The 11,875-nt window shown below is 37.2% G+C and overlaps 1 non-coding gene across 1 annotated transcript; it reads right to left on the bottom strand.

The window, feature by feature from the left end:
• Positions 1-7,130: 7,130 nt before the first annotated feature.
• On the bottom strand, positions 7,131-7,268 carry LOC131763105 (U4 spliceosomal RNA). Its single transcript, XR_009337506.1, has one exon. It is a non-coding gene; the product is annotated as a U4 spliceosomal RNA (small nuclear RNA).
• Positions 7,269-11,875: the final 4,607 nt, after the last annotated feature.

Below are 11,875 nucleotides of genomic sequence, written 5' to 3' on the forward strand. Positions count from 1 at the left end.
AGAAACTTACAACAAAAATATAACTAGAAAAATCTCCAATTATGGAAAATTAAGCTTTTCACAAAATTAAATATCCATTCATGATAAAAAAAACAAAACTAAAATGTAAAAACTTAAAAATCTGAAAATAGGAAGACATTTTCTTCAACTGATTAAACGGTATGTTTAAAAACACCTATTGCAATCATCCTAAGTTATTATTTAAAGCTTTCCTTCTGAGGTTGGGAATGAGATAAAGATATCTATTGTCAATACTGTCCCGGCATTCGTAGCCAATTCATAAATAAAAAAACTTTTCCCAAGAACTGAAACCATTAATATACAAAAAGAAATTCTATTTCTATATGCCAGCATAACAAACACATTATAATTTTAAAACAATACCATTTATTTATGGCCTTTCTATTCTGTTTCACTGATCTATATTTCTATTTTTGTGCCAGTACCATACTGTTTTGATTACTGTAGCTTTGTAGTATAGTCTGAAGCCTGGGAGCCTGATTCCTCCAGCTCTATTTTTCTTTCGCAAGTTTGCTTAAGAATGACACTAGAACATTCTCTAACACCACACACAAAAATAAACTCAAAATAGATTAAAGACCTAAATGTAAGATCAGATACTGTAAAACTCTTACAGGGGCAGAAGGGGAGAGGTATCATGTCAAAAGAAGGGCCTCTGGAGTGTGGAGTTCCGCAGTTTGGAGCCATGTGGCTGACAGGGATTTGGTGCTCCGGCCGGGTGTCAGGCCTGAGCCTCTTAGGTGGGAGAGTTAAGTTCAGGACACTGGTCCACTAGAGACCTCCTGGCCGCACGTAACACTGAACAGCAAAAGCTCTCTCAGAGATCTCCATTTCAATGCTAAGACCCAGCTCCACTCAAGGACCAGCAAGCTACAATGCTGGACACCCTATGGCAAACAACTAGCAAGACAGGAACACAAACACACCCATTAGCAGAGAGGCTGCTGAAAATCATAATAAGTCTGTTAGACATCCCGAAACACACCACCAAATGAGGTCCTGCCCACCAGACAGGCAAGACCCAGCCTCATCCACCAGAACACAGGTATCAGTCCCCTCCACTACAAGGCCTACACAACCCACTGAACCAACCTTACCCACTGGGGGCAGACACCAAAAACAACAGGAATTACCAACAGGCAGCCTGAGAAAAGGAGACCCCAAACACAGCAAGTTAAGCAAAATAGGAAGACAGAGAAACACACAACAGATTAAGGAGCAAGGTAAAAACCCACCAGACCAAACAAATGAGGAGGAAATAGGCAGTCTACTTGAAACAGAATTCAGAGTAATGATAGTAAAGATGATCCAAAACCTTGGAAACAGAACGGAGAAAACATAAGAAATGTTTAACAAGGACCTACAAGAACTAAAGAGCAAACAAACAATGATGAATAACACAATAAATGAAATGAAAAAATCTTGAGAAGGAATGAATAGCAGAATAACTGAGGCAGAAGAACGGATAAGTGACCTGGAAGATAAAATGGTGGAATTAACTACTGCAGAGCAGAATAAAGAAAAAAAAATGCAAAGAATTGAGGACAGCCTCAGAGACGTCTGGGACAACATTAAAACGCACCAACATTCAAATTATAGGGGTCTCAGAAGAAGAAGAGAAAAAAAAGAGGGACTAAGAAAATATTTGAAGAGATTAGAGTTGGAAAATTCCTTATTATGGGAAAGAAAATAGTCAATCAAGTCCATGAAGCACAGAGAGTCCTATACAGGATAAATCCAAGGACAAACACACAAAGATACATATTAATCAAATTATCAAAAATTAAATACAAAGTAAAAATATTAAAAGCAGCAAGGGAAAAGCAACAAATAACACACAAGGGACTCCCCATAAGATTAACAGCTGATCTTTCAGCAGAAACTCTGCAAGCCATGAGGGAGTGGCAGGACATATTTAAAGTGATGAAAGAGAAAAAACCTACAACCAAGATTACTCTACCCAGCAAGGATCTCATTCAGATTTGACAGAGAAATTAAAACATTTACAGACAAGCAAAAGCTAAGAGAATTCAGCACCACCAAACCAGCTTTACAACAAACGCTAAAGGAGCTTCTCTAGGCAGGAAACACAAGAGAAGAAAGAGACCTACAATAACAAACTGAAAACAATTAAGAAAATGGTAATAAGAATATGCATATTGATAACTACCTTAAATGTAAGTGGATTAAATGCTCCAACCAAAAGACACAGACTGGCTGAATGGATACAAAAACAACACCCGTACATATGCTGTCTACAAGAGACCCATTCAGACCTAGGGACACATACAGAATGAAAGTGAGGGGATGGAAAAAGATATTCCATGCAAATGGAAATCAAAAGAAAGCTGTAGTACCAATTCTCATAGCAGATAAAATAGACTTTAAAATAAAGACTATTACAAGAGAAAAAGAAGGACACTACATAGTAATTAAGGGATCAACGCAAGAAAACATAACAATTTTAAATATTTATGCACCCAACATAGGAACACCTCAATACATAAGACAAATGCTAACAGCCATAAAAGAGGAAATCAACAGTAACACAATCATAGTAGGGGACTTTAACACCCCACTTTCACCGATGGACAGATCATCTAAAATGAAAATAAGCAAACACAAGCTTTCAATGATACATTAAATGAGATGGACTTAACTGATACTTGTAGGATATTCCATCCAAAAACAACAGAATACACTTTCTTCTCAAGTGCTCATAGAACGTTCTCCAGGATAGATCATATCCTGGGTCACAAATCAAGCCTTGGTAAACTTAAGAAAACTGAAACTGTATCAAATATCATATCTGACCACAACGCTATGAAACTAGATATCAATTACAGGAAAAAATCTGTAAAAAGTGCATACACATGGAGGCTAAACGATACACTACTAAAAAACCAAGAGATCACTGAAGAGATCAAAGAGGAAATCAAAAAATAGCTAGAAGCAAATGACAATGAAAACACGATGACCTAAAACCTATGGGATGCAGCAAAAGCAGTTCTAAGAAGGAAGTTTATAGCAATACAATCCTACCTCAAGAAATAAGCAACAAGAAACATCTCAAATAAACAACGTAACCTTACACCTAAAGCAATTGGAGAAAGAAGAACAAAAAATCCCCCAAAGTAAGCAGAAGGAAAGAAATCATAAAGATCAGATCAGAAATAAATGAAAAAGAAATGAAGGAAATGATAGTAAAGATCTAAAACTAAAAGCTGGTTCTTTGACAAGATAAAATAAATTGATAAACCATTAGCCAGACTCAAGAAAGAAAGGGAGAAGACTCAAATCAATAGAATTAGAAATGAAAAAGGAGAAGTAACAACTGACACTGAAGAAATACAAAGGATCATGAGAGATTACTACAAGCAACTATATGCCAATAAAATGGACAACCTGGGAGAAATGGACAAATTTGTAGAAAAGCACAACCTTCTGAGACTGAACCAGGAAGAAATAGAAAAGATAAACAGACAAATCACAAGCACTGAAATTGAAACTGTGATTTAAAATCTTCCAACAAACAAAAGCCCAGGACCAGATGGCTTCACAGGTGAATTCTACCAAACATTTAGAGAAGAGCTAACACCTATCCTTCTCAAACTCTTACAAAATATAGCAGAGGTAGGAACACTCCCAAACTCATTCTATGAGGCCACCATCACCCTGATGCCAAAACCAGATGAAGATGTCACAAAACAAGAAAACTACAAGCCAATATCATAGATGAACACAGATGTGAAAATGCTCAACAAAATACTAGCAAACAGAATCCAACAGCACATTAAAAGGGTCATACACCATGATCAGGTGGGGTTTATCCAAGGAATACAAGCATTCCTCAACATACGCAAATGAATCAATGTGATAAACCATATTAACAAACTGAAGGAGAAAAACCATATGATCATTTCAATAGATGCAGAAAAAGGTGTCGACAAAATTCAACACCCATTTATGATAAAATCCCTCCAGAAAGTAGGCATAGAGGAAACTTACCTCAAAATAATAAAGGCCAAATACAACAAACCCACAGGCAATGTCACTCTAAATGGTGAAAAACTGAAAACATTTCCACTAAGATGAGGAACAAGACAAGGTTGCCCACTCTCACCACTATTTTTCAACATAGTTTTGGAAGATTTAGCCACAGCAATCAGAGAAGAAAAAGAAATAAAAGGAATCCAAATCAGAAAAGAAGAAGTAAAGTTCTCACTGTTTGCAGATGACATGATACTATACATAGAGAGTCCTAAAGATGCTACCAGAAAACTACTAGAGCTAATCAATGAATTTGGTAAAGTAGCAGGATACAAAAGTAATGCACAGAAATCTCTTGCATTCCTATACACTAATGATGAAAAATCTGAAAGTGAAATTAAGAAAACACTCCCATTTACCACTGCAACCAAAAGAATAAGATATCTAGGAATAAACCTACCTAAGGAGACAAAAGACTTGTATGCAGAAAACTATAAGACACTGATGAAAGAAATTAAAAAGGATGCAAACAGATGGGGAGATATACCATGCTGTTGGATTGGAAGAATCAACATTATAAAAATGACTATACTACCCAAAGCAATCTACCGATTCAATGTAATCCCTATCAAACTACCAACGGCATTTTCCACAGAACTAGAACAAAAAATTGCACAATTTATATGGAAACACAAAAGACCCTGAATAACCAAAGCAATCTTAAGAAAGAAAAACAGAGCTGGAGGAATCAGGCTCCCAGACTTCAGACTACACTCCAAAGCTACAGTAATCAAGACAGTATGTTATTGGCACCAAAACAGAAATATAGATCAATGGAACAGGATAGAAAGCCCAGAGATAAACTCACACACATATGATCACCATATCTTTGATAAAGGAGGCAAAAATATACAATGGAGAAAAGACAGCCTCTTCAATACGGTGCTAGGAAAACTGGGCAGGTACATGGAAAAGAATGAAATTAGAACACTGCCTAATACCACACACACACACACACACACACACACACACACACACACACACTCAAAATGGATTAAAGACCTAAATGTAAGGCCAGACACTATCAAACTCTTAGAGGAAAACATACGCAGAACACTCTATGACATACATCACAGCAAGATCCTTTTTGACCCAACTCCTAGAGAAATGGAAATAAAAACAAAAATAAACAAATGGGACCTAATTAAACTCAAAATCTTTTGCACAGCAAAGGAAACCATAAACAAAACTAAAAAGTCCACAGAATGGGAGAAAATACTGTGAACAAATGATGTGACCCACAAGGGATTAATCTCCAAAATATACAAACAGCTCATGCAGCTCAATATTAAAAAAAAAACAACAATAACCCAATCAAAAAATGGGCAGAAGATCTAAATAGACTTCCCCAAAGTAGATATAAATATGGCCAAAAAGCACATGAAAAGATGTTCAACATCACTAATTATTAGAGAAATGCAATTCAAAACCACAGTGAGATATCACCTCACACCTTTCAGAATGGCCATCATCAGAAAGTCTACAAACAATAAATGCTTGAGAGGGTGTGGAGAAAAGGGAAGCCTCCTACACTGCTGGTGAGAATGTAAATTTGTACAACCATTATGGAGAAAGGTATGGAGGTTCCTTAAAAAACTAAAAATAAAACTTTCATATCATCCAGCAATCCCACTCCTGGGCATATATCCAGAGAAAACCATAATTCGAAAAGATACATCACTGCAAAGTTCATAGGAGCATATTTACAATAGCCAAGACTTGCAAGCATATGTCCATTGACAGAGGAATCGATAAAGAAGATGGGGTACATGTATGCAATGGAAGGTTACTCAGCCATAAAAAAGAATGAAATAATGCCATTTGCAGCAACATGGATCCAACTAGAGTTTATCATACTAAGTGAAGTAAGTCAGAGAAAGACAAATATAACATGATATCACTTATATGTAGAATCTAAAAAAAGGATACAAATGAACCTATTTACAAAACAGAAACAGACTTAGACTTTGAAAACAAATTTATGGTTACCAAAGGGGAGAGGTGTTGGGGGGAGGGATAAATTAGGAGTTTGCAATTAACATATATTTACTACTATATATAAAATAGATAATCAATAAGGACCTACTGTATAGCACAGGGAAGTCTACTCAATATTCTATAATAACCTATATGGAAAAAGAATCAGAAAAAGAATGGATACATGTATGTGTATAACTGAATCACTTTGCTGTACACCTGAAAGTAACACAACATGGTAAATCAACTATACTCCAATATAAAATAAAAAATTAAACAAAAAGTAAAATAATGCCATTTTAAATAGTAACAAAAAAACGCCAAATTTCCAGGAATATATCTAAGAAAAATCAAGACATCTACAAAGACAACCACAGAACATTACTGAATAAAATTAAAGGAGATCTAATTAATGGAATTGTATGAATTTTCATGTTAGAAGGCTTACTATTATAAAAATTTTAATTTCTCCCATGCTGAAATATAGATTCAACTTAGTCCTAATAGAAAAAGTCCTAGCAACATTTAGTGTGTGTCAATGAGGTGATTTTTAAATTTATATGGAAATGAGTGGGACTAGGACAACCAACACAATTATGAACAAAAAATAATAAATTTAGAGACCTTGTAATACCAAAAATCAAGACTTATATCACTGCAATAGGGGAGCAATATGAAAAAGGCAGAAGCTTAGACAAACTTACTACTGAACAGAATGCAGACTCTAACAGTGTATCTGTCCAAATTTAGTCACTGATTCATATGCTGCAGTGAGAGAAAGAATGGTCTTTTATAATAAGTGGTACTTGGGTCACTGGATATCCATATGGAAAAGAAACAAATCTGGATTCCTCCCCAGCTCACATCACGGTCAAGAATAAGTTACAGATAAACTACACATTTTTAGGCTCTGAATGTAAAAGGTAAGACAATGAAATTTCTTGAAGGCGATATAAGAGTTTATCTTTCTGAACTTGGAGAGGCATAGATTTCTTAAAATGCACACAAAAAAATCACTAACCATAAAGCAAAAAGTTGATAAGCTAGACAATATTAAAATTCACACTTTCTAGTTATCAAAAGGAAAAAAATGCAAGCCATAAAGTGAAAGAAGTTACATGTGATAACAATGTTCAACAAAAGACAATATAGTTTTCAAATAGCAATAATTGTGCCTCGGATAAAACCCACTGGCTACGATACTGCCATTGTGCAAAGCTTGAAAGAAAGTATAAAGAACAAATGGAACAGGATAGAAGGCCCAGAGATACACCCACACACATATGGTCACCTAATCTATGACAAAGGAGGCAGGGATATACAATGGAGAAAAGATAGTCTCTTCAATAAGTGGTGCTGGGAAAACTGGACAGCTACGTGTAAAAGGATGAAATTAGAATACTCCCTAACACCATACACAAAAATAAACTCAAAATGGATTAAAGACCTAAATGTAAAGCCAGCCACTATAAAACTCTTAGAGGAAAACTAGGAAGAACACTCTTTGACATAAATCACAGCAAGATCTTTTTTGACCCACCTCCTAGAGTAATGAAAATAAAAACAAAAATAAACAAATGGGACCTAATGAAACTTCAAAGCTTTTGCACAGCAAAGAAAACCATAAATGAGCTGAAAGACAACCCTCAGAATGGGACAAAATACTGTGAACAAATCATGCGACCCACAGGGATTAATCTCCAAAATATACAAGCAGCTCATGCAGCTCAATATCAAAAACAAAACAACCCAATCCAAAAATGGGCAGAAGACCTAAATAGACTTTTCTCCAAAGAAGACATAGAGGTGGCCAAGAAACACATGAAAAGATGCTCAACATCACTAATTATTAGAGAAATGCAAATCAAAACAACAATGAGGTATCACCTCACACCCATCAGAATGGCCATCATCAAAAAATCTACAAACAAATGCTGGAGAGGGTGTGGAGAAAAGGGAACCCTCTTGCACTGTTGGTGGGAATGTAAATTGATACAGCCACTATGGAGAACAGTATGGAGGTTCCTTAAAAAACTAAAAATAGAACTACCATACAACCCAGCAATTCCACTACTAGGCATATACCCTGTGAAAACCATAATTCAAAAAGAATCATGTTCCACAATGTTCATTGCAGCTCTATTTACAATATCCAGGACATGGAAGCAACCTAAGTGTCCTTTGACAGATGAATGGATAAAGAAGATGTGGCACATATATTCAATGGAATATTATTCAGCCATAAAAAGAAACAAAATTGAGTTATTTGTAGTGAGGTGGATGCACCTAGAGTCTGTCATACAGAGTGAAGTCAGTCAGAAAGAGAAAAACAAATACCAGATGCTAACACATATATATGGAATCTAAAAAAACCAACAAAAGGTTGTGAAGAACTTAGGGCCAGGACAGGAATAAAGACACAGAGGTAGAGAATAGACTTGAGGACATGGGGTGGGGCAAAGGTAAGCTGGGACAAAGTGAGAGAGTGGCATGGATATATATACACTACCAAATGTAAAATAGATAGCTAGTGGGAAGCAGCCACATAGCAAAGAGAGATCAGCTTGGTGCTTTGTGACCACGTAGAGGGGTGGGATAGGGAGGGTGGGAGGGAGACGCAGAGGGAGGGGATATGGGGATACATGTATATTTATAGCTGATTCAGTTTGTTATACAGCAGAAACTTACACAACACTGTAAAGCAATCATACTCCAATAAAGATGTTAAAAGAAAAAAATATATCAGTAACCAAAACACAAACTGATAATAATGCATTATGGGGGTGTACTAACTAGAATTTATTTACCTAGTTCCTCTTAATGGCTATGTTTTTGAAATGCTCTGTTTTTATATGAAGTAATGCTGACTTCAATATTCTTATTACACATGTAATTTGCACAAATGTTCCCCACACATCCGTTTGTTATTTGACTTTGCTTGTGGAATATGTAAAGATCAGTTTGTGGTCAAGTTTACCATTCATTTCTTTGATGGTTTCTGGAGGGGCTTTTTTGTTGTTTTTTTTTTGTGGTACGCGGGCCTCTCACTGTTGTGGCCTCTCCCATTGCGGAGCACAGGCTCCACACGTGCAGGCTCAGCGGTCATGGCTCATGGGCCCAGCCGCTCCGCGGCATGTGCGATCCTCCCAGACTGGGGCACAAACCCGTGTCCCCTGCATTGGCAGGCGGACTCTCAACCACTGTGCCACTAGGGAAGCCCCAGACTTTTTAAAGAAATGCTTCACAAGGACTCCACTCTGAAATCATATAAAAATTTTTCATACATGTTTTTACCAAGTAAAAACAAAACAAAACAAAACCAAAATAAGAATACTGCCTTTAACAGTCAATGGCTTTCTAGATTTTATTAAATATGATGTATATGACAGCAACAAAGTGATCTTGGTAATGTTTTGTACGTTTAATAATAACTTAGCGTACATATATTTTCAGTAGTATCTCATGCACTTAAGAGTTTATCTCCTATCATAAAACATTGCCTACTTCATACATCTTCAGGCATTTGGATCACTGGAGTCAAAGAGTTGCTGTTGAATGAACAGTCACAAAATTTTGAAGCAGTTTCGTTCCATCTTGGTGGTATTCGACTTTAAATAATTCTATTTTTCTATGTGATCTGGCTTTTCTATAAGGTGCATTTTTAACTTTGAGATTCAAAAAAATTTTACAATATGCAAATACCATATTCTTTTTACTTCTATAGGAAGTCAGTTTCTCTCTTTTACATGGCAACCAGATCAATACCTCTCCCCCCATGAAGTAAAAAAGAGAAAATCCATAAGCTCACAATAATCATTTTTAAAAGATCATGTTAAGATAAAATTAAGCACGGTGATTCTCATGCACAACTCGCTTAACTTTACAATAGGTGTAGACTCACAAGACTCCTTTAAACCTCCTGGCTTTCCCTATTCTTCATCTGAAGAAAGAAGTCTGAAGATTCACAAGTGACTTAGGGCAAGTAGGAAGCCCAAGAATCCTACATGGCACCATCTCCCTGCAGGGAGAGGTGATCGGGTGAGGAACTGTGAATTTTCCTCATTTAGCAAGACTTTTCCTACTATGAATTCCTTTGGTTCCAGACTTAGGGGTTTCAAAATTGCTCAATTAATAAGCCAGCTCCGGGCTTCCCTGGTGGCGCAGTGGTTGAGAATCCGCCTGCCGATGCAGGAGACACGGATTCGTGCCCTGGTCCGGGAAGATCCCACATGCCGCGGAGCAAGCAAGTCCGTGAGCCATGGCCGCTAGGCCTGCGCGTCCGGAGCCTGTGCTCCGCAAAGGGAGAGGCCACAACAGTGAGAGGCCCGCATACCGCAAAAAAAAAAAAAAAAAAAAAAAAAAGCCAGCTCCAGTCCACTTTTTTTTTTTTTTCTTATTTATGCTCTTACCATGTCTTGAAATGCTCTTGCTTCTTCACTGTTTTGTTGTCTGTGCAAATCCATCCTTCCTCCTAGGTCCAGTTTAAGTCACATTTCTGCTCTGCCATCTTTAACTTCTTGGCCTCCTGGATGCAAGATGCCTGAAGCAGAGATCATATGCTGAGCTCAATACCCAGAGGGAGTAAAAGCAGTAAAGGAACTTTCTCTTGAGGAAATCCTTTCCCCCAAAACACCAGAACCACCGCCATCCCACTCCATCCTCAAGCCAACTTGGCCTTGTACTTCTTCAACCCAAATTGTTTTGTATTCCCAGGTCTCAGTGAACCAAAGGAACAAGGCAGGCTCAAGGGACTAGGGATCCTTCATACCTCCCCTAAAAAGCATGGCCACAGCAGTATGGATACTTGAACAAACGAGAGTCCTCTTAGGAAGGAGGGGGGCCATGGCTGTGCACAGTCAACCCGGTTGGCTGCACTTCCCAACCAATCTGTAGGCGTGTCAGTGTCTGGAGCAGCCCTCTCTTCGGGCTACTTTGGTGCTCCTACCCCCTCCCCGGCCTGGCACTTCTCCCTGGCTGCTAGGGCCTTGCTACACCTACTACACACCACTAGCATCAGCATTTACACCTTGTTGCTGAATTGAATGGCAAATGACAGTTTTTCATCACACTTCTCAAGAATGGTAACTGAGTCTTTCCAGAGTTAATTAACCTACACAAGCCCGTAAAGGGCCAGCAATAGACTTAATAGCAAGAATGCACCACTCCTGACCCATATTCTTCTGATCTATGCTTTGACTATTTACCTGGGCTCCTGAAAAGGACACATAGGGCTTCTCTTATCACACCAATTCTGTGAAAATGAACAGGCTTTTAGTTTCATTTAAGTAGCCAAAGCTCTCCATGAAAAATTTTTTTTCATTTTTTATAACACTCAACTCAGCTCAATTAATTGCTCTAGTTACAGTACTCCTAATTTTTATCCAGCTGATTAACTAGAGAATACTCCAAATACATTTCAAATTATATATCTTTCATGATTTGGGAGATTTTATACAAATGTACGTTTTGAGAGTGCTAATTGAAAGCAAATATCAAAGATGATTAAACATTCTCAAGATAAGAGCGATAAACCATTGGTTTTTTTAATAGATTTAACCACCAATCACAAACTTCTCTAAACAGAGATATTTTGATGTTCATCTTTTTAAAAAATAGTTCTTTGGGAAATGTCCAAGAAGGACTATGGAAGTGGGTCAAGAATGTGTGCACACAACATTTGTATTCTTTATTGTGTAAACACTAATTTATTTATTGAAATAATACGCTATTAAATATTTATTAAATAAATTAGCATTTTGCTGAGCTTCCCTCCAAAATCATTAATATGGTCCATGGCTATTGATATAGCCAGGGCTCTGATTGTTTC

This window comes from Kogia breviceps, chromosome 9 (assembly GCF_026419965.1).
Source record: "Kogia breviceps isolate mKogBre1 chromosome 9, mKogBre1 haplotype 1, whole genome shotgun sequence".
NCBI lineage: Eukaryota > Metazoa > Chordata > Mammalia > Artiodactyla > Physeteridae > Kogia > Kogia breviceps.